Source organism: Hordeum vulgare, chromosome 1H, assembly GCF_904849725.1.
Source record: "Hordeum vulgare subsp. vulgare chromosome 1H, MorexV3_pseudomolecules_assembly, whole genome shotgun sequence".
Lineage (NCBI taxonomy): Eukaryota > Viridiplantae > Streptophyta > Magnoliopsida > Poales > Poaceae > Hordeum > Hordeum vulgare.
Window position 1 is genome coordinate 115,630,841 of NC_058518.1, and position 22,395 is coordinate 115,653,235.

The window sequence follows — 22,395 nt, forward strand, 5'->3', positions numbered from 1 at the left end:
AACTTCTTTTCTTCATGCTCTGAGAGGCTAGCACTAATAATGACAGGATATATCTCCTTTTCATCAAGATAGGCATACTTAAGAGTATCAGGCAACTGTTTAAGCTCGAACACAGGATCGCCCTTTGGTGGGGGTGGATTCCCAAGCAGTTCAACAGGCAAGTTATTCTTAAGAATAGGATATTGTTCTAAGACAACTCTATCTATCTCATCCCTTTCATCCATATGCATATCATTTTCATGCTCAAGCAAGTATTGCTCTAAGTGATCAGTAGGAGGCACGGCAATAGAAGCTAAGGCAATAGTTTCATCCCTACTAGGCAACTCCTTTTCATGAGGTTGTCTACCAAACTTAGAGAAATTGAACTCATGCGACACTCCTTCAAAGCCAACAATGACAGTTTGCTTCTCACAATCAATATGAGCATTGACGGTATTGAGAAAAGGTCTACCAAATATGACGGGACAAAAGCTATCTTGTGCAGTAGCAACAACGAGGAAATCAGCAGGATACTTCGTTTTACCACACAAGACTTCAACATCCCTATCAATTCCCACAGGGCAGATAGTATCTCTATTGGCAAGCTGAATAGTGACATCAATAGGCTCTATCTCAACAGGTGCAATCTCATCTTTGATTTCATCGTATAAGGATTGAGGTATTGCACTAACACTAGCACCCACGTCACCTAAACCATGATAATAATGATCTCCTATCTTAATAGAAACCACATGCATGCCAAAAACAGGCCTATGTTTGTCTCTAGCGTGAGGTTTAGCAATTCTAGCAGCATCTTCACAGAAGTGAATATTATGTCCCTCAACTTCTTCAGACAGAAGATATTTGATAATAGCAATGCTAGGTTCAACTCTAATTTTCTCAGGGGGTGTAGGTGTTCTAATATAGCCTCTACGTATCATAGTGAAGCTTTAGAATGATCCTTTATCCTAACAGGGAAAGGTGGTTTCTCAATGTAAGCACTGGGAACCACAGGATCATTATAGGCAATGACTTTCTCTTCAACTGGAGTGGGTTTAAGTACGTTGACTTCTAAAGGAGGATGATATTTAAACCACTTCTATTTGGGGAGATCAATATGAGCAGCAAATGATTCACACAACGAAGCTACTATCTCAGAGTCAAGACCATACTTAGCGTTAAAGTCACAAAAAGTATTTGTCTCCACAAAGTATTGAACATAATCAAAAGTGAAGTTCATAACCAACTCCTTACCTTATTCAAGCTCCCAATCTTCAGAGTTGCATTTAATTGTCTCCAATAAATTCTAGTTGAAGTCAATATCTCTCTTCATAAAAGAACCGGTACAAGAAGTGTCAAGCATGGTGCGATCATCATGAGAAAGCCGAGCATAGAAGTTCTAAATGATAATTTCTCTCGAGAGCTCATGATTGGGGCATGAATATAGCATTGATTTAAGCCTCCCCCAAGCTTGAGCAATGCTTTCTCTGTCACGAGGCCAAAAATAGTAAATATAATTCCGATCACGATGTACTAAATGCATAGGATAAAACTTTTGATGAAATTCCAATTTCAACCGATTGTAGTCCCATGATCCAGTATCATCACATAGCCTATACCATGTCAACGCCTTATCCTTCAAAGATAAAGGAAAGACCTTCTTTTTGACCTCATCCTCGGGCACACCTGCAAGCTTAAATAAACCACAAACCTCATCTACATAGATTAGATGCAAGTCTGGATGTGATGTTCCATCTCCTGTAAAAGGATTAGCCAGCAGTTTCTCAGGCATACCCGAAGGAAATTCAAAGAAAATATTTTCAGTAGGTGCAGCAGGTTGAGGAGCAACTCTTTGTGCTTCCGTTCGAGGTGAAGATACCCAGAACAAGCCCCTCAAAGTATTAGTATCCATAGTGACAAGTGACAATAAATTTCAGCACACTATATGAATGTTTCCTTACCAAGTTCCACTTACCAAAGGCGCTTCACTCCCCGGTAACTACGCCAGAAAAGAGTGTTGATGACCCACAAGTATAGGGGATCAATGATAGTCCTTTCTATAAGTAAGAGTGTCGAACCCAACGAGAAGTAGAAGGATCTGACAAGTGGTTTTCAGCAAGGAAATATCTGCAAGCACTGAAATTGTCGGTAACAAGTGATTGTGTGGTGAGATGATTCGTAGCAAGCAACAAGTAACAAAAGTAGCAACGGTGCAGCAACGTGGCCCAATCCCTTTTGTAACAATGGACAAGCCTGAACAAAGTCTTATAGGAGGAAAAACGCTCCCGAGGACACACGGGAATTTTTGTCATGCTAGTTTCATCATGTTCATATGATTCGCGTTCGTTACTTTGATAGTTTGATATGTGGGTGGACCGACGCTTGGGTACTGCCCTTACTTGGACAAGTATCCCACTTATTATTAACCCCTCTCGCAAGCATCCGCAACTACGAAAGAAGAATTAAGATAGAGTCTAAACATAGCATTAAACTAGTGGATCCAAATCAGCCCCTTACGAAGCAACGCATAAACTAGGGTTTAAGCTTCTGTCACTCTAGCAACCCATCATCTACTTACTACTTCCCAATGCCTTCCTCTAGGCCCAAATAATGGTGAAGTTTTATGTAGTCGACGTTCACATAACAACACTAGAGGAAAAACAACATACAACATATCAAATTACCGAACGAATACCAAATTCACATGAGTACTATTAGCATGACTTATCCCATGTCCTCAGGAACAAAAGTAACTACTCACAAAGAATAATAATATTCATGACCAGAGAGGTAATGAGTAGAATCAAGGATCTGAACATAAACTCTTCCACCAAATAATCCAACTAGCATCAACTACAAAGAGTAATCAACACTACTAGCAACCTTACAAGTACCAATCGGAGTCGCGAGATGGACATTGGTAACAAGTGATGAACTAGGGTTTGGAGATGAGATGGTGCTGATGAAGATGTTAATGGTGACGAGACCCCTTCGATGAGAGGAGTGTTGGTGATGACCATTGTGACGATTTCCCCCTCCGGGAGGGAAGTTTCCCCAGCAGGATAGTCCTGCCGGAGCTCTAGATTGGTTCTGCTCAACTTCCGCCTCGTGGCGGCGGCGTAACCACGAAAAAGCTCCTCCCTGATTTTTTTTTTCCTGGAGGAAACCCTCCATATAGCAAAAGAGGGGGGCCAGTGGGCCACTGGGCTGCCCACAAGCCCCCATGGCGCGGCCTGGGGGGTGGCTACGCTGTGCAGGCTTGTGGGCACCCCCTGGTGCCCCTCTGGCAATTCTTCGGCCCAGTATTTTTGATAAATCGGGAAAAAATCCTCGTTGATTTTTACGGCGTTTGGAGTTGCGTAGAATAGGTATCTCAACTTTGCTCCACTTTTAGGACAGAATTCCAGTTGCCGGTATTCTCCCTCTTCATGTAAACCTTGCAAAATTAGAGAGAAAAGGCATAAGAATAGTACCGTGAAGTGAAATAACAGCCAAAGAAGCGATAAATATCAACATGAAAACATAATGCAAAATGGACGTATTAGAGGACGGCCGCCGTAGAGAGGACGCCGGCGCGGCGCTGCTGGAAAAGGTCCACAAGGAGTGGGCGCCGCGGGGAAGGGGCGGCGGGGAGGGGCGGTGTGGCGCGCAGGCACAGGGTGTGTGGTTGGGCGGTAGCAGGGGGCGTCGACGGTGTTGCGCATAGGGGCCAGCGGTGGGGCGTCGCAGGGAGCGGGCGGCAAGGAGGGTGTGGCGGGGAGGGAGCGGCTAGGGCTGGGGAGGCGCTGCGACGTCGCACAGAGCGGGCGATGGGGAGGGGCGACAGGGAGGCGACGGTGGGGCTCGGCGACATTAGGCACAGCTAGGGCGACGGGGTGGTGCGTGGATGAGTGGTGTGGGGGAGAGAGATCGAGGGGGATGCCATTAACGGTAAGTTAGCTAGCCAGGTCTTTGCCATCCTCTAGAGTACGGCATAGAGATTCCAAGTAGACGACAAAGTAGTAGCAGACGGCATCCAGGATGCCCACCTGACCTAGCCCGCTCCACGGTCAAATGGGGCCCATCTGGTCCCTTTGTCATCTGCCTTTGGTGCCTTTGCCGTCTGTTGGCACACGGCAAAGGCCTCAACGGCAAACAATACCTTTGCCATCAGTCGTCTATTTGCCGTCCGCTTTATGCTAGCTGAGGGCAAAGATCCTCTAGATTCCAGTAGTGATTAGCTTCGTACATGCTAGTTAGCCTTATTAATCGACATACTTATCTTATTTTCCCCAAGAAATACATACTTAGCTAATTATCCTCCAAAATGACATAATTAGCTTATTTAGTTCATTTATGACATAATTACCTTAGTTAGGTCAAAAATAGCATGAGAACCTTGGTTAGCTCATAAATGTCATAAACTTAGCTTATCTTCCTCCTAAATGACATAATAAGCTCAAAATAAGATAAATATTGTAATCGTCTTCTCCTTCTTCTTCTTCTTCTTCTTCTCCTTCTTCTTCTTCTTCTCCTTCTCCTTCTCCTTCTCCTTCTTCTTCTCCTCCTTCTTCTTCTCCTTCTTCTACTTCTTCTCATTCTTCTTCTTCTTCTCCTTCTCCTTCTCCTTCTTCTTCTTCTTGTGCTTCTTAGCTAATTACGTTCCAAAATGACATAATTGGCTTATTTTAGTTCCTTTCTAACATAATTAGCTTACTTAGGTCAAATATAGCATAAGAACCTTGGTTGCCTCATAAGTGTCATATACTTAGCTTATGTCCCTCCAAAATGACATAATAAGCTCAAAATGGCATAAAATGAAAAATAAAGAATAGAAGAGGAAAGAGGAGAAAAAGAAAGAATATAAGAAGAAGAATGAGCTTATTCTTTCTTTCTTATTATTATTTTCCTTCTCTTTCTTCTTCTTCTTCTTCCTCTAGTCTTCTTCTTCTTCTTCTTCTCCTTCTAACTTTATTATTCTCATTTTCTAGATTTGGTTCACTTCATGGAAGGTGGCATTCATGGACTGCTATTGTTTTATTTTTGTTTTGATTTGTACAGATAAACAGTGTGATGATTCAAACTATGTGTATATATGGATGAACTATGTGAAAATATTTGTTGTGTTGCTCAATATTTTCACGATTATGTTGGATACATGGCATGTGTTTCTTCTATGATGTGTGAATCTACATGTGATGTTTGAAATTCTATATATCATAGAAGTATTCTGAAAATGCATGGAAATAACTGAAAACAAGCAAAAAAGTGACAATACACGCATTTTGTCGTCTGCGAGAGGACGACAAAGGCCTTTGTCGTCTGCTAGCTGATGGGAAAGGTGCCACATGGCACACACATGTGCAACCTGGGGGTAGCACGGCTGACCTATATGGTTACTTCAACATCAGCTAGTGACATTGGCAAACAACAAAGGCCCCCAAGGCAGACGACAAAGGCCCCCCACGCGGCAAAGGCTCCGCCATCGGCATATGACAAAACCCCACCGCCCAAGGCAATCGACAAAGGCCCCCCCAAGACAGACGGCAAAGGTCCCCGCACGGCAGATGACAAAGCCCCGCCCAAGGGAGTCGACAAAGGTCCCCCCAAGGCAGATGAAAAAGGCCCCCGCAAGGAAGATGACAAAGCCCCCCCAAGGCAGACGGCAAAGACTGTCACCTATCTAACGCAGTAGGTTCCTGTCGGCTGCCGTGTAGCTCCTTTTGTCGTCTGCTTGTCATGGCAGATGATGGCAAAGATCTTTGTCGTCCGCTGGAAGATGGCAGACGGCAAAGAAGGTCTTTACCGACGTTAGCTATAGTGGAACTTTTGTCGTCTGCCGGCGGACGACAAAGGTCTTTTCCGTCCGTGGAATGGTCCTTTGCCATCCTCTATGGCGAACGACAAAGAAATTGATTCCTGTAGTGAGTAACAATCACAGAGGTGCTCCCTTTACCCCTAGCCGAACAATCAGGAACATAAGGGTTAAGTAGAGGAGCGAGGCAACCCAGCTTGGCTAAAGTCTTAAGTCAAATTGATGCGTATGTATGGCTTTATAATGATGATAACGGAAGGTAACACTCACATATTGAATACGAATGCTTTATGTTGTATGCTATTTTGGCTCCATTGCGACTGTTTATAATCTGAAACTGTCTCATCGTCGGCTTCCATACCTTTGTAGATACTACACAGGGTGTTTCTGTACTAACAAGACAACCTTAGCCAACCTCTCGGTGTCCAGAGGCGGTTGTGTTAGCAGAAACAATACAATCAGATATCTATGCTTTATAACTTTTACTTAGTCATAGGGGCTTAAAGTTTGGGAGGCCAGTAACTAGCCCTCGGTTAGTGTTCGGCATCAGCCGAGGTCAAGCTCTTAACACTTCAGCCAATTTTCTAAAAGGCCTACGGGGTAACCTTTATCGGTCTATAGTTTGATAGAGTCATCGGATCGTTGACCAGCTTTGCGCTCATTGTGACAGTCAATTTTTAGCTTTCTCCACTAAGGTACTTGACCAGTTAAACCGGAAGTACAATTGTAGTGGTTCTCCCTTTGCACACCTAGCCGAACAAAGCGGAATGTAGGAGACAACCATAGGAGCCGGGCAACCAAACTATTGACCGAAGACACAATTCAAAACTGATGCATATAAAGCAATATCTGAGAACGTTTTGCCGAGTACTCCTTGGAGTACCTTGGCTTTTGGTGGGTTCGGCTCTAGTGGCATCCCCCCATTGATATTGCCAATACTTTAAAGGTATTCGAGGTTGTATTACAAGAGTTATGGTGGAGACACACAATATCCCCTGAGACTCGGGCTGGGTGCGGCCAACCAACCTAAGGATTGAATATCCTAGGAAACTAGTCCAGATGTCATGTGCGTTTCGCCAATGCCAAGGTGTAGGTCGACAGGATAGATGTCGAGCTGCGGGTTGAAAAAGATCTCTCGAGCTTAATTTTTATGCATGTCACCTCGTTCATGAGGATATCCTGCCTCTTAAAATAAAAATATACAAATAGCTTAAAAGTGCCATAAGCTCAAAAAGTGAAAAAAACTTATGTTAAAACTTTGACGTCCGAACTAAATCAAGTTTTTTGGTACCAATCAAAAAATTGGTCTTAAAATTAGTTTGTTCTTCCATCGTGCTTTAACATGACACATCCAATCTCAAGATTCAACCGGGCCAGCCTTCAGCTTCAACCTCCATATCCCGAAGGCGGAGTGTTTCTTCGAGGCCAGTTTAGCTAACTAAATTTGAGCGGCTTTGGAAAGAAACCAGGCTATCCGACTATTGACCACACACTCGAGTTGAGAAAGGAGCGGTAGAAAAAAACTTTGCAACGACCAAGAAGAAAACACTTATTATAAAATGGCTCATATAAATTTAAGAGCCCCCCCAAGTGACATGGGAAAAGGAAGTGTTTTTAACAAACAACGCTTTTAACAAGCTAAGTTTTTAACAAAAAACTTTTTTAAGACAAATATAATGCTTGCTTGAACCGCACAAAAATGAAAAATTGAAAAAAGGTTGAGCATGAAAGCGACTTAGCTAGTTAATGTGCTCGGTGTTGATGACCTGGGCCGAGCTTGTAGCGTCCCGAGCTCCCATCACCAAAGCTGGTCAGAAGGTAGCAAAATAAGAGATCAGATCGATGAAGTGACAACACAACACTTCGGAAGGGCTGAAGCAAAAACTCCTGGTCCATCTGCGGAGACATTATAGTTCGTTAGTGCGACGGCGAAGCCCCCATGTTAGTCGACTATGTCGACGACGCAATTTGGTTAATGGAGGTGGGACAACAATGTCGGTCACGTCGAGGTGACCGCATGATGGAGTCGAGGTCAATTACTTGTGCATACAATATAGTAGAAGCCAAGAGCAATAACAAATAAAGGTAATAAATAAATTCTTCTACTTAATTAATTTAAGTGATGTGAAGAGTAAGAAAATATGGCATAAGCAATGTGGTCAGTCCGGCGGAGTGGCGGCGCGAAGATGTCGGTACACGGACACGCGCTGAGATGACTCCAAAACTTGATCTACACAGGTGGAATTACGACATTGATTTGCCGAGGTGGCGGCGTGCCATAGTTGAGGTCGATCACTGCATGCATGAAATCATCCAAATAATAATAATAACCATGAATAAATAAATATTATCTACATATTTATTTATGTGAAATAAATGATTGGACGAGATGTGGCCTTGCGTCGGGCCTATGCGGCAAGGCGAAGCCCGGGTCCAGCTAACATGACGAAGCTGGTCGTCTAGTGAAACCGAAGTCCCCGGAGCTAGGTGATGAAGAGATGGCGAAGCCCCTAACACTTGTGATATGTGTTGGGTTTTCCATGAAGGGGAACGGGTTATCACAACACAATGTTGGTAAGTATTTCCCTAACTTATGAAACTAAGGTTAATCGACCCAATAGGAATATCAACCACAACCACCTTGAGCGGCTACACTCCAAATAACAAACAACTTACACCAAACGCGGGCAAGAGGGTTGCAATCCTCTTGTTCTTGTTACTTGCAAGCGAGTGAGTCATGTAAATAATTGTAGATAGCAAGATAAAATAAATATAAATAAATGGCAGCAAGGTATTGATGGTTTTATATATATGTTGTGAATAGACCCGGGGGCCATAGTTTTCCCTAATGGCATCTCTCATGAAAATAACATACGTGGGTAAACAAATTACTGTTGGGCAATTGACAAAAAAGCGGATAGTTATGCGATATTCACAGCAATGATCATGTGTATATATGCATCACGTCCATAAACAAATATGCCGACTCCTGCATGCACCTATTACTATTACTCCACTCCTCGACCGCTATCCAACATGCATCTAGAGTATTAAGTAAAACACAGTAATGCATGAAGAACAATGACATGATGCAGACAAAGTAAACTCAAGCAATATGAATAAACCCATTGTTTTATCCTTAGTAGCAGCAACCAAAAGACGCATCTTGTCCCCTTTTGTCATTGGGATATAGAAATTCACCATATTGAACCTACTACAATGCACCTCTCTCACAGAAGAAATATCGATCTAGTTTGCCAAACTATTTCAATAGATCGGACAGAATTATGAAGCTATCATAATCATGCACATATGAATCATATAAGTATTCACAAGAGACTCAAATATTTATCATGAATAATCTGAACATAAACCCACAATTCATCATATCCCAACAAACGCACCACACAAAAGGAATTACATCATGTGGATCAAAGCGAAGCTGTGATGATCATTGTATTGAAGATAAAGAGAGAGAGATTTCCATGTAGGTACTGGCCATGGACCCATAGATCTATGGTGAACTACTCACACATCATTATTAGGGCATCAAAGTTGATGAAGAGGCTCTCCGTGATTGATCCCCCCTCTGGCCGGGTGTCGGAATGGGGCTCCAGATGGCCTCCTGTCGTAATAGAGACTTGCGATGGCGCAAAAAGTGTTACGGGACTGCTTCTGGTGTTTCTAGGGGAAAATAGAATTTATAAGCCAGAGAACGGAGTCGGGAGGGCCACGAGGGAGGCACAAGCCATTAGGGCACCCCCAGACCGTGCCATGTTGGCTTGTGGGTCCCTCCTGCGTCCTACAACCTTCTTTTGATACTCCTCGGTCTTCGTTTGGTCCAGAAATTTTCACCAAAAAGTTTCAGGTCAATTGGACTTCGTTTGGTATGGGAAACCTGAAAAGTGAAAAACATGTAGAAAACAAAAACTAGCACTGGGCACTCGGTCAATAGGTTAGTGCTAAAAAATAATATAAATTGGTAAATAAATACCCTAAAAGTATTCTAAAATGATAATATATCAGCATGGAACAATCAAAAATTATAGATACGTTGGAGACATATCCAGCATCCCCAAGCTTAATTCCTGCTCATTCTCGAGTAGGTAAATGATAAAAACGGAATTTTTTATGTGACATGCCATCCATGATGTAACTTTATGCATGTATGCTCATTGAGAAACGATGAATTCAAAAATATTAACACAACAATACTTATTAATATAAGCAGAAAAAACATTAATCTTTGAAAGTATATGATCCTCAAAGATTGTTTTGCCCCATTCATCTTATTATATTAGCAGGGCATGGCTTCATCTTCACCACATTAATACAGATGTCAAGCACCATGGTGTCCAAGTCAGGCAATTAGATCGTACTTTTTCAATATGCATCAACTTTTTATTCTTCAAGCAATCCATGAGTGTGAACCATTATACATAGATGATGGTAGGTTTCAAAGGGGTAAAAGTGGAGAGGATAGTTTCACATCAACTAGGCGTACGAACGGGCTATGGAGATGCCCATCGATAGATATCGATGCACGGAGTAGGGATTGCCATACAAATGATGCACTAGAGCTATAAGTGCATGAAAGTACCACTGAAGCTAAGTGGGGTGTTCATCCAACTACTTTCTTATGAAGACATCGGCCATTTGAGGAAACCCGTCATCGAAATATACAAGCCAAGTTTATGAAAAAGTGATTCCCACTAGCATATGAATGATATAACATGAGACTCTCTATATGAAGATAGTAGCAAAGTCCCTTCTCTCTTTTTCTGTCACTCGTTTTTTCATTCTATTTTTTATTATGATGGGCTCATTTGGCCTCCCCCATTTTTATTTCCTTACTTCAACAATGATCTCATAATGATGACCATCATACTTTTATTTACTTACGAATCAATATGAAAACTGATAGGACGATATGACCATGTATGAATGCCTCTGGCAGTGTACCGGGATATGCAAAGATCTAGCATTACATGTATCAAAAATATGATGAACAATGACTTTTCCACAAATACTATGTTACCTCTATATGATCATGCAAAGCATTATCATGATGAACGAACTAGTCATATGAAGTGACAATGGAATTTTCATGGCAATGTATCCTAGAATGGCTATGGAAATGGCATGATATGTAGGTATGGTGGCTGTTTTGATGAGGATACAAACAGGTTTATGTGGAACAAAGCATGTCATGTCACGGGGTTTCGATGCACTCGTGAAAGTTTCACCAATCCTCAAGGTGACAACGGGCAAGACACGGTACCAAAGAGGCTAGCAAATATGAGGAAGTGAGATTGTGTATGTCCATGGTGTAACATTATTCATGAAGAACTCATGTACTTATTGCAAAGTTTTATTAGTTTTATCACAAATCAAACGACTACTCGCATTCCCCGAGGGAGAGGGTTGGTAGGAATTAACCGTTGTGCGACTCCGACTCAAAACAACACTAGGATTTCAACGAGGAATAGAAATGCTTACACATCATCACCATGCCCTTTTACTTATTAGATGAAAAAGAAGTTTAACATATCTTAATATCTACACCTCTATTAATTAATAATAATGCACTCACACCTTTTTTATATCACCACATCAATATCTTTAACCCATAATTTCTCTATATGTGCTACATGATGGTTTTAATTATCACTCATTGAATGCCCATTATATTTTATGTAGTCTTATGACCCATGCAAATTACCGTCACTATTTTTGTAAATATCAAACAACTATAAGTGAATAACGAGAGTATAATATTTCTATAAAATCTACGTGCCACCGTGCTCAAAAATATATAAGTGAAGTACTAGAGCAACTTCTAAGCTCAAAAGATATAAGTGAAGCACATAGAGTATTCTAACAAATTGTGATGATGTGGTATCTCTCTCAAATAGGTGCGTCCATAAAACGATGATTGTGGCAAATTGAAAGTAAAAGAAAACAAAAGAAAATGACTCTCCAAGCAAAACTCATATCATGTGATGAATAAAAATATAGCTCCAAGCGACATACCGATGGATTGAGACGAAAAGAGTGGATGCCTTCCGGGCATCCCCAAGATTAGACACTTGAGTATTCATGGAATATTACCTTGGGGTGCCTTGGACATCCCCAAGCTTAGAACTTTTCTTCTCCTCAATCCTTCCTCCATCGGGATAATACCCAAAACTTGAAAACTTCAATCACATAAAACTCAACAAAAACGTCGTGAGATCCATTAGTATAAGCAACATATCAAATGCTTTCAGGTTGTGTTATAAGTTCATTCTTATTTTATTTTATCTTAGGGTACTGTATTTTAACTTCTCCAGGACTTATACCACCCGATATAATCCATCGAAACAAGCAAACTACGCAAGCAAAAAAAAGAATCTGACCGAAACAGAACAGTGTGTAGTAATCTGAAATAAACTATACTTCTGTAACTCCAAAAATTCTGAAACAATAGGATGAACTGAGGATTTTTTATAGAAATATTGTGTAAAAAAATTCAACTTAATAAGAGGTCCAAGTAAAATCATAGGAATTCTGCATTGGACGTCAAGGTTTTTGTTTTTGCACCATATCAATTCTACTCATCATGCAAATCATCCCAAAGGCTTTAATTAGCACAAACACAAATTAAAACATAAAATCAAAATCATTAGAGAGGCAATAATCATGTTATCACAAACACACAAAAATAAATAATAACTATTGGTTTGTCTCCCAACAAGCTCTTTAGTTATAGCCATTAAGATAGGCTTGAAATTTCAATGATGCTCACATATAAGAAAAGAATTGAATCACAAAGAGGCCATCATAAAACATGTAACAAGAAAATTTAAGTCTAAAATACTTCCTATTCATAGCATTTTTAAGAAAAGAATTCGTCAACACAATAAGTGTCTAGCATAAGCAAGTAAGAAGCATGAAACATTAACAGTTTGAAAATCAAGAGAGGTAAGTGAGTCACAGGAGCATTTTTATAACCATACTTGTCTCTCTCATAATGATTACATGTAGGATCATATTCAAATTCAACAATATAGCAATCAAGCTTTTCATTCAAGGATGAGTCACTTTAAAAATTTCACAATTTTTGGATTCATGATTTTCAAGCAAGAACTCGTAAAGATAATCTAGTGCACTCTCATTAGCAATTGTTTAAACATAAACGGGTCTTTTGAAGGAATAGCTCATGGATGAGGATCCATTTACTTTAATCTTTGCATTTTACTTTTTGTTTTCGTGTGACAAAGATAAAGGTAGCATAGCTAGGCAAGTAAACTAGAGAGCAAAGATGCAAACTAGTGACAAGCAAAGGTAAATATTTTGTATTTTTATTTTTTATGGGAGAAATTAATTATACCAGAAAATAAAAAGGAGAACAAGTGAATGAAAATGTGTGTGGAGTTACTTGGTAGTTCATGATGATATTCCCCGGCAATGGCACCAGAAATCCTTCCTCATACTTGTGATCTGCGTTGGGTTTTTGTGAAGAGGAATGTGTTATCGCAGCACAATGTGGGTGAGTATTTCCCTCGGTTACAAAACCAAGGTTTAACAAACCAATAATCCAATAGGAATATCAGACAAAGCCGTCTTTAGCGAGTGCACACAAAAGAACAAACAACTTGCACCCAACACGGGCAAGAGGGTTGTCAATCCTCTTGTTCTTGTTATTTGCAAGCGAGTGAAGTGTGTAGATAATTGTAGATACCAAGATAAAATAAAAACAAATAAATGGCAGCAATGTATTAAAGGTTTTTATATATGTTGTGAATAGACCGAGGGGCCATAGCTTTCCCTAAAGACATCTCTTATGAAAAAATAGCATACGATGTGTAAACCAATTACTCTTGGGCAATTGGCAGAAAAGTGGATAGTTATGCGATATTCACGAAAATGATCATGTGTATATATGCATCACGTCCATAAGCAAATAGGCCGACTACTGCGTGCACCTATTTCTATTACACCACTCATCGAACGATATCCAGCATGCATCTAGAGTATTTTGTAAAACATAGTAATGGATGAAGAATAATGACATGATGTAGACAAAGTAAACTCAAGAAATATGAATAAACCCATTGGTTTATCCTTAGTAGCAGCAACACAAGGATGCATCTTGTCCCCTTCTATCACTGGGATATAGAAATTCACCAGGTTGAACCTACTATAACACACCTCTCTCACCGAAGAAATATCGATCTAGTTGGCCAAATTATTTCAATAGATCGGAGAGAGTTATGAAGCTATCATAATCATGCACATAAGAATCATATAAGTATTCAGAAGAGACTCAAATATTTATCATGAATAATCTTAAAATAAACCCATAATTCATCGGATTCCAACAAATGCACCGCACAAAAGGAATTACAGCATGTGGACCAAAGCAACGATGCCATGATCATTGTACTGAAGATCAAGAGAAAGATAGAGATATTTCTATCTAGTTACTGGATATGGACCCATAGGTCCATCATCAACTACTCACACATCACCATGAGGTAAGCAATGTTGATGAAGAGGCCCTGTGTGATCGATCCCCCCTTTGGCAGGGTGCCGGAACGGAGCTCCAGATGGCCTCCTCTAGGAACAGCGACTTGTCATGGCTTAAAAAGTGTTTCAGGGCTGCTTCTTGTGTTCCTTGGGTAAAAGAGAATTATAAGCCACATAACAGAGTCGGGAGGGCCACGAGGGAGTCACAAGCCATTAGGGCGCCCTAGGCTATACCATGTTGGCTTGTGGGCCCCTCGTGCGGCCTCCGGCCTTCTTTTGATACTCCTCGGTCTTCTTTTGGTCCAGAAAAAATCACCAAAAAGTTTCAGGTCAATTGGACTTTGTTTGGTATGGAAAACCTGAAAAGTAAAAAAACATGCAGAAAACAAAAGATCACACTCGGCAGTGGGTCAATAAGTTAGTGCTCAAAAATAATATAAATTGGTAAATAAATACTCCAAATGTATTCTAAAATCATAATATATCAGCATGGAACAATAAAAAATATAGATATGTTGGAGACGTATCAGCCCCCGGTCTAGCCGAGGTGACAGAGCAGGTAGGCATGGTTACTTTGGAGCCCTCATGCCAGCCGATGTGCCAAAGCAGGTCGACGTGGTAAACATTGGTTTGAAGAAAGCAACTATGAGGCCATGCCGACGCAGGTCAGAATTTGTTACACAATCAATGCTGCCTTGATGAAGCGACGATGCGTCCGACCCGTGCAACCCATGGGTGACTAGGTTCTCTTGTTGATTATTCGGCCCTCACTATGCGGAACTCTTGGTCAAATCATCAAGGTAATGATCCAAGGTGGTTTTCATCGTCTCGATGAAGCTACATCGCAGTCGATGCTGGTGCAACTCGGACGCCGTGGAGCAACATCGTCGGACCGGTTTGACACCGGTGTGATGATGAAAATTCCCCTAAAAAGGCTCAATATTCATGAGCATGTGTTTTAAAACAACACATAATACCTTAAAAATATTCTTCAAAAAGGATGTCCAAAACCTAGTTCATGAAGAAAGATTAACTCGGGCCGGATTCGTTTTCGCGAAGAAAAGAGATCCAAAAAATTGATGCACTAATCGGACGTTCCCTGGAGATTGAATGGTCGGATCAAGCTGAAATTTTGAGGCATCGTCGATATAGGAATTTCTCACCCTATGAATAGTTGGATTTCTGAATGGATATCCATTCTAGATACTGGATACCTCGCCCTAAACTTATACATATTTTCGTCTAGATTCGACACAACCTCTATATATTGAAGATCACCGGAGATTCCTCCAACGGAACGCGACGAAATTTTGCACGGTTGTTGTAGATACAATTGTGCACAATTCCACTGAATCGGTCATCAAAGTGTCACTCGAGGAAACTGGGACAACGAACACAAATTCGATGTCGAGAAAAAGCTGCAATCTGCAAAAGAGCCATCGATTCTTTGGTGATCCCACATCAGAACTCTCAATGTCAGTGTCAAAACCGGCTGATCTTACGTAGGGGGTTCGAACTCTGGATCTTCGATCGGTAAGTAACAGGAGACAAAGGAGATGGTGTTTACCCAGGTTCGGGCCCTCTTGATTGAGGTAAAACAATACCTCATGCTCTTGTTTATATTGATGATGGGGTATCGAATACATAGTTGATCTACCTCGAAATCATGTATTGTAGTCTAAAACCATATGATTAATGATCTTAATTTATTTAAATATGAGAATGACCATCAACTAGTGTGTCTTCGGTTTGTATAATGCACCATAGGCCTAGGATAATAAGAGTGTTAGTCGGCTACATCAGTGTAGAGGAGTCCTTGTCTTGATGACCAAGTCTTGTAGAATCTTCCTCGTCTATGTCATCGGTTGTCCGAAGTGGCCCATGAGTCCGGCCCATAGAGATAGGTCGGCAGCTCGAGGACCCCTTAATATCGGACTCCCTCAAAGACCCTCTTGGAGAAGTGCTACCTCTTGAGCTTGCTTTGGTTTTCCCTTGTAGAGGAAAGGGTGATGCAGCGAAGTAGATAAGTATTTCCCTTAGTTTGTTGAAAACCAAGGTATCAATCCAGTAGGAGGAACAAACAAGGCCCCAATCATAGTACCTACACAAATAATCAAACTGTTGCACCCAATGCTAAAAAGGGGTTGTCAATCCCTTCAGAGTTATTTGCAAGGATGAGATCTGATAGAGCTAGATATAACGGTTGCGGAAACAAAAGTAAATAAATTGCATCAAGATATTTTTGGTTTGTAGATCTGAAAGTATAATTTGGAAAATAGACTTTCGGGCCATAGGGTTCACTAGAGGCTTCTCTCATAAAGGAAAATAATACGGTGGGTGAACAAATTACTGTCGAGCAATTGATAAAAAGCGAATAATTATGAAGATATCTAAGGCAATGTTTATGCATATAGGCATCACGTCCGTGTCAAGTAGACTGAAACGATTCTGCATCTACTACTATTACTCCACACACTGACTGACTCCTACCTGCATCTAGAGTATTAAGTTCATGAAGAACGGAGTAACGCATTAAGTAAGATGACGTGATGTAGAGGGATAAACTCAAGCAATATGATGAAAACCCCATATTTTTATCCTTGATGGCAACAATACAATACGGGCCTTGCTACCCCTACTTTGTCACTAGGGGAAGACACCGCAAGATTGAACCCAAAACTAAGCACTTCTCCCATTCCAAGAACTACCAATCTAGTTGGCCAAACGAAACCAATAACTCGAAGAGACTAGCTAAGATATGAAATCATGCATATAAGAATTCAAAAGAGACTCAAATAATAGTCCTAGATAATCTGATCATAAACTCACAATTCATCAGATCTCGACAAACACACCGCAAAAGAGTATTACATCGGATAGATCTCCATGAAGAAAATGAAGAACATGGTATTGAAGATCAAAGAGAGAGAAGAAGCCATCTAGCTACTAGCTATGGACCTGCGGGTGTGTGGTGAACTACTCACACATCATTAGAGGGGCAATGGAGTTGATGTAGATGCCCTCCATGATCAATTCCCTCTCCGGTAGATTACCGGAAAAGGATCCTAGATTGGATCTAACGGGAACAGAGGCTCCCGACGGCGAAAAAGTATTTCCATGGCTCCTTTTTAATGATGGGGCAATATTTGGGAATTTATAGGGAAAAAATCGGGTTAGGAGGCGTGCAGGGGACCCACAAGCCAGGGGGCGCGGCCACCCCCCTAGGGCGCACCCTGCAGGCTTGTGGCCTCCCGGCAGGTGCCCTGCCCCCGACTCCAAGTCTACTAGGTTTATTCTGGTCCAAGAAAAAACTTTCCGAATATTTTGTTCCGTTTGGACTCCATTTAATATTCCTTATCTGCAATACTCAAAACATGGAAAAAGAAGAAACTGGCACTAAGCTCTAGATTAATAGGTTAGTCCCAAAAGTAATATAAAACAACATATTAATGCATATAAAACATCCAAAAGAGATAATATAATACAATGGAACAATCAAAAATTATAGATACGTCGTAGACGTATCAAACATCCCCAAGATTAATTCCTCCTCGTCCTCGAGTAGGTAAATGATAAAAACAGAATTTTTGATGTGGAATGCTACCTAACATATTTATCCATTTAATATTCTCTATTGTGGCATGAATATTCAGATCCATAAGATTCAAAACAAAAGTCTAATATTGACATAAAAACAAAATACTTCAAGCATACTAATAAGGCAATTGCTTCCTTTCAAAATAACATGGTCTTAGAAAGTTATCCCTACAAAATCATATGGTCTGGCTATGCTCCATCTTCACCACATAAAGTATCTTAATCATGCACAAACCCGGTGAAAATCAACCAACTATTTCACACTTTTTATGTTCTCAAACCTTTTCAACTCTCACGCAATACATGAGCGTGAGCCATGGATATAGCACTATAGGTGGAATGGAGTATGGTGGAGGTTGGAAAAAAGAAGAATATAGTCTCACATCAACTAGGTATATCAACGGACTATGGAGATGCCCATTAATAGATATAATGTGAGTGAGTAGGGATTGCCATGCAACAAATGCACTAGAGCTATAACTGTATGAAATCTCAAAAAGGAAACTAAGTGGTCATGCAAAAGATGTAATTCCACTAGTTATATGGACGTGGCAAAATAAGAAACTCTCTATGAAGAACATGGTTCTACTTTGGAGCACAACTATGGAAAAAGATAGTAGCATTGTCCCTTCTCTCTTTCTCTCATTTTTTTCATTTTTTCTCTTTTTTTTTCTTTTTTGGATGGGCTTCTTTGGCCTCTTTTATTTTTTATGGGCTTTGTTGGCCTCTTTAATTTTTTGTAAAGTTTGGAGACTCATCATAACTTGTGAGGGAATCATAGCTTCCATCATCGTTTTCTCACATGGGACAATACTCTAATAATGCAAATCATCACACTTTTTATTACTTACAACTCAAAGATTACAATTTGATATCTTGAACAACATATGACTCTATAAGCAATATGGAAGTGATGGTGCGTGTCATAAAAGTGAGACGGTGGTGTTGTATGGAAATATATCTCAGAATGGCTATGAAAATGCCATAATAGGTAGATATGGTGGCTGTTTTGAGGAAAATGTATGGTGGTTGTTTTGAAGAAGGTGGTTTTAATGTACCGGCGAGAGTTGTGCAGTACTAGAGAGGCTAGCAAAGGTAGAAGGGTGAGAGTGTGTATAATCCATGAACTCAACATTAGTCATAAAGAGCTCACATACTTATTGCAAAAGCCTATTATTTATCGAATCAAAGCATTAGACGCATGCTCCTAGGGGAAGGGTTGGCAGGAGTTAACCATCGCGCGATCCCGACCTCCACACAAAGGTTGACAATCATTAAACAAATCATGCGCCGACTTCATCACATAACGGTTCACCATAGGTGCATGCTACATGAATCACAAGATCTAACACAAGTATTTCTTCTAATTCACAATTACTTACTAGCATGACTCTCATATTACCATCTTCATATCTCAAAGCTATATGCAAGGAATCAAACTTCTCATCATATACAATGCACTTAATATGAAAGTTTTTATTATATCCCTCTTGGATGCCCATTATATTAGGACTAAATTCATAACCTAAACCAATTACCATGTTGTTTAAATAACTCTCAAAATAATATAAGTGAGGTACGGGAGTTTAATAATTTTCATAAAACACCACACCTCCCTGCTCTAAAAGATATAAGTGAAGCACTAGAGCAACATTGCCTATCTCAAACGATATAAGTGAAGCACAAAGAGTATTCTAATAAATTCACGATTCACCGTGTCTCTCTCAAAAGAAGTGTGCAGCAAGGATGATTGTGGCAAACTAAAAATTAAAGACTCATATCATACTGGAAGTGCGTTATATCGACTAGAGGGGGTGAATAGGCGATTTTTACAATTTCATCACTGAGGAAATTCCTAGTGAGGAAAGTCCTCAGTAATGAACTGAGTGCAGCGGAAATAGAACCAGATCAGGAGCGCAAAAACGACTACTGCAAAGTACTCAGCGAGATCTCAGATATTCGGTTTGCACACGTCACAAGTATAGGATAAGCAGGTGAAGATTAACTCAGGTGAAGAATTTGAGGTTGAGGAAATTCAGAGGAAGTCTTGAGTCAAATTCTTCATATAGTATAGATGAAAGTCTTCAACATACAATTGAGGAAATGAGAGAGTTAAAGAAATAGCACCAGTAGCTTGATGAAGACAGTTGTTGATGATCCAGTTCCAACTGATGTGACAGTTGTACGTATGGTTTGGAGCGGCTTGCTATTGAAACCAAAGGACACACAATCCCTACAGTATTCTCCTTGATCTAAGGACACACAGTCCTCACCCAACACTGGTGGTAAGTCTTCAGGGCAGACTTCCAAACCCTTATAAACTCAGTCACCCAGCGATCCACAATTGACTGGTGGATGCTCTAGACCATGACGCCTAACCGTCTGGAAGATGCACAATCCTCAAAGGTAACAAGCATCGGTTCCACACAGGAATAACTTCTTCAGTGATGCAAAATCACTTGGATTTTGGTTTGGGTTTGGGGTTGTTGGGGTATTTCCTCACTTGATGATTTTCACTCAAAGGCTCTGAGGAATTTGGGTTGCTCTAAATGACTAGTGTCAGTTTCTCTCGGAGCAGCCAACCAACTAGTGGTTGTGGGGGTGGCTATTTAATAATATGACCGTTGGGTGGATAAGATATGTGACAGGTGGCGCGTAGCGCGGCAACGGTCGGAACATTCAAATGTGAAAGTCCTTGTGTCTCTCATCTTCCTCACTCTGAGGCTTTGGTAGATATAGGTTTGGGTTGAACATCCTGAGGAAATTCGTTCCATAGTTTTACCTCGACCCCCCTTTAATAGTATGGTGTTCCTATGACTCAAGTGTAAGGAAAATGAAACAAAAAGAGTAAATCTTCAAGCTTCAAAGTCTTTAGAGTGTTTTCTTCACTACACATCGAATTCCTCATCTTCAATATCTTCATGAGGAATATCAATTTCTTCGCAATTTCTTCGTGATCAAAGTCTTCAAAGAATGAGCAACTCCTCGGCGACTTATAGAGCATGTGTACACTCACAAACATATCAGTCTCTTAACCTATAAGTCTTCAAACCACCAAAATCACTAAGGGGCCCTAGATGCACTTACAATCTCCCCCTTTTTGGTGGTTGATGAAAAATAGGTTAAGTTTTAAACGGGGATAATAATATGAATTGTAAGTATTAAGTTTGAGGAATTTGAAATCAAGATACAGAGAAACTCCCCCTGAAGATGTGCATGTTTTGAGGAATTTGCTTTGAACAGCACATGCACATTGATGATATATGTCATGGAGATCTCCCCATATATCTTGCAATTCATGCATGCATTTGACATAGTATGAGGAATTTTATTTGACATAGTATGAGGATTTTTAAATGCATGACGAAAAATGGTGTCTGACGAATTTCAGAATGCATGCATTAATTAACTTGAGGAATAAGCATGCGAGGAAAATCATTCAAAAGTGTCAGAACACCATGGGGCTTAAGTTACAGATCATTACATCAAAAACTTCAGAAGAACCAAGAGTTTGTAACTTAAGAAACTTTATAAGACCATAAATTTATCCCGCTTGAAGACTAACTCTCAGATTTCTCGCCCTTTGTCATCAAGTGATGAAAAGGGGCGAAACTGTGAACTAACGCCCATGAAGAATTTCACTTACGTGTTGAGGAATAGGCGCGAGGAGTCTTCGAGTCAGACTTCCTTGTTGGGCGAGTAGCAGTATCCTCTGGTTCTTCATCTCAATCAGCAGTACGGAATGAAGAAAATGAGTTGTCCACCAAGTTAGGAACTGGAATAGTCTTGAATTTCTTCTTAGGTGGCCATGACCAATCAAAGTCGTGAGAGAATTCCAATTCTTCAAGCTCCCGTGGAGTCTTCAGGTGAGACAATATGGCCCAAGTGCGATCAAATACCTCATGAAGATAATAGTGTTTTTTCTTCATAGCATTTTGAGTCTCGTTGAGGGTTTTCACAATGGAGCCAAACTGGCGTTTTACCCACTTGTGATTGACTTTCTGGTGAAGACTAAGGAAAAGCTCTGTGTTAGTCATCACCCTTGGGGCAGTTGGGCTTGGAGGCTTTGCTCTGCCATCAGATTCTTGAGTGACAATGTCATCATATGAGGAATAAGAGGCAGCCTTGTGAAATTGACCATCCAGGGGCCAATTTCCTTCATCAATCACTGACTTGTCTTTGCCTTCAACTGGTTCAAAAGATTTCTTGATGACTTTGAGAGGCGGCAGATAACCGAGGTGATTCTGATAGTGAGCTTGGTAGTTGATGGCGGATCTGTTTCTGATGAATCTCATGACCCAGGGCGCATAAATCTTTAGCTCAAATGGTGACACGGCATTATCAGCCAAAGTCCTCAAGAAGAAATCGTGAAGGTTCATTTTGACGCCATGAATGATGTTGAACAGGATATTCTTCATGATTCCAGCAACATCTTCTTCCTTGTCATGCCCTTTGATAGGTGAGATGGAATATGCCAATATTCTGTAAACAGTTCTGGGCACATACTTCAAGTC